The sequence below is a fragment of the Panthera pardus genome, unplaced genomic scaffold (assembly GCF_024362965.1).
Source record: "Panthera pardus isolate Hobbes unplaced genomic scaffold, ASM2436296v1 HiC_scaffold_176, whole genome shotgun sequence".
NCBI classification, from domain to species: domain Eukaryota; kingdom Metazoa; phylum Chordata; class Mammalia; order Carnivora; family Felidae; genus Panthera; species Panthera pardus.
The window spans coordinates 2,501-5,000 of record NW_026526739.1 but is presented as its reverse complement, the minus strand read 5'-3'; the positions used below and the strand labels follow the sequence as shown (position 1 = coordinate 5,000).

Genomic DNA, 2,500 nt, shown 5'->3' with positions numbered 1-2,500 from the left:
AACGCACCAACAACCCCCTTTCCCCTCCAAACCCTCCGCGAGGGAGGGAGGGAGAGAGAGAGAGAGCGAGAGCGCGGGAGGGGAGAGAGCCGGGAGGGGAGGGGGGACGGGGAAGGCAGGGTGCGCGCACGCGGGACGGACACGGCGGAACGGCGGGCGGGCAGGCGGGAGCACGGGCCGGCGGCACAGGCGGGAGCCCTGCCGGGGTTGGAAGGCGGAGGGGGGGGGCGAGGAACGGGGGGTCGGGCAGGGCCCGAGGCGCGGGACGCGCCGCCTCGCGACGACCCCGGAGGGGGAACCGCGGCGAGCGGCGCGGGGCGGGGGAGCGAGGGGGGGAAGCGGGCGCGGGCGTGGGGGGGGTCCGAGCGCGGCGGTCGCCCCCGACCGCCGGCCCTTTTCCCCCCACGCGACGCACCCGGCCTCCCCCCACACACGTCCCACGTGCCCCGCGCTCCCACCGCGGCCCCGGACCGGGCCCGGCGGACGGCGCGGCACGCCTCCAGCCACAGAGACCCCCGCGGAGAACCAACACCCCCCCAACACCGCGACAACGCGGGCTCGGGGCACGCAGTGCGGCGCGGCCGCAACCCGGGGGGAAGCGCGCAGCGGCGGGCGACGCCGCGGCGTCCCGCGGGCCGCCGCCGGGGCACGCATCCCCGGGGCGCAGCCCCGCGCGCGACTCGGCCTCGGCGCGAGCCGCCCCGACAGGGCAAAGGGGGCCGGGATCGCCGGCGGGGAGCGGGGGCGGGGCCGCGGCTCAGGCCCCCGACCGCACGGCCGCGGACCGGGAGAGGAGGGGGCCACGGCCGGACCGCCGCGGTCGCCGCCCGGGGCAAGGCGGCGAGAACGACGGCGCTCCGGATCCGCGCCTCCACCCCCCACGACGGCCCGCGGGACCGCGCGGCACGGGGCACCGCAAAACCCTCCCGAGACCCGGGCGGCGATCCCAAAGACCGCGTGCGGCACGAGGGATCTCCTCCAGAGGGACCGCGGCGGCGGCCGCGGCCCTCAGGCGCGAGCTCTCCTCGCCCTTCCCTTTTCTCGCGGGCGGCGACCGGCCGCCTCGGCCTCTCCCCCCCAGCCCCACCTCTCCCCCCCCCCCAACCACCCCACGCCACCGCCCCACGGGCGCCGGCCCCCAGCCCCCGTCCCACGCCCTCCCACGTCCCACACACAGGCCACCGCCGAGCGGACCCGGCGGGGCGAGGCGGGGGCGAGGGGGGTGCTGAGGGAGGCGGCGGGGACCGGACACACGGGGCCGGGGAGGGGGCGGGGAGGAGGAGGAGGAGGAGGAGGAGGAAGGAGGGAGGGCCGGCAGCGGCGGCCACCGTCGTCTGCACTTAGGGGGACGGAGGGCCCGGCGGCCAGGACGACCCTCTCCCCGGCCCGCAGACGACCCCGCACACCGAACCGCCGCGCAGGCGGGCGTGGCGGGGCGCACTCGGGCAGGGGCGGGCGCCGGCGGGACAGGCCCTGCGAGGGAACCCCCAGCCGCGCCTTACCCCCGGGAGAGAGACCCACCCGGGGGAGGCGATTGATCGGCAAGCGACGCTCAGACAGGCGTAGCCCCGGGAGGAACCCGGGGCCGCAAGTGCGTTCGAAGTGTCGATGATCAATGTGTCCTGCAATTCACATTAATTCTCGCAGCTAGCTGCGTTCTTCATCGACGCACGAGCCGAGTGATCCACCGCTAAGAGTCGTACGAGTTTTTGTGATCGCCGGGAGGGCCAACCCCGAAAAGGGGCGACCCCCCCAACCTGGCACAGCACATCCCCGAAGGGTGCCTCCGGCCGGCCAGCGAGAGACAACAAAGACCAGACTCCGAGAGGTCGGAAGGGTTGGAACAGGGCAAGTCCAGCAGCCCGCCCCGCCACGCGGACGACGCGCGGGGCGAGCTCGGAACAACCCCACAGGCGCCCAGGGGGTTCCCGCCTGTCCCCTCCCCCCAACACACACCCAAGGGACACGGGGCGCACGCACACGCACACGCTCACGCACCACCCGGCAGCCGCCGGGCAAGCCCCCTCCCGGCAACCGGGGAGGGCCGTGGCGCGGGCGCAAGCGCGGCGGCGCCCCGGCCTGGGGCGGCGGGGGGCGGGCAGCGGAGTCTGGAGGAGACACGGGAAGACCAGCCTCCACGGCTCCCCACGGGCCCGACCGCCCCGACCCGAGGCGGACGGGCGACCCCCAAAGGGTCTTTAAACCTCCGCGCCGGGACGCGCTAGGTACCTGGACAGGATGGAGGCGGGCGAGGTGGGTGGGGGACGAGGGAGCCCGCGACACCGCCAACCACCTCGACGCCGGCCCCCCCGGGGCCGCGGCCGGACCCACAAACGGCAACCGAAAGCCCCGACGCTGCCGGCCCGTGACGGAGGCTCCGACGGGGGCTAACCGCCCCCCCCACAGACCGCCGCCGCCCGACGCCCCTCGCTTCCCCCCCCCCACGACCCCCACACGACCCTTCTTCTCCCCCCCCCATCCAGGGCCGCCGGGGCTGACC

General features: G+C 77.0%; 1 non-coding gene across 1 annotated transcript; it reads right to left on the bottom strand.

Moving 5' to 3' along the window:
- Positions 1-1,546: 1,546 nt before the first annotated feature.
- LOC128777981 (5.8S ribosomal RNA) lies at positions 1,547-1,699 on the bottom strand. The gene has a single exon (XR_008423254.1). It is a non-coding gene; the product is annotated as a 5.8S ribosomal RNA (ribosomal RNA).
- Between the last annotated feature and the right edge of the window lie 801 nt (positions 1,700-2,500).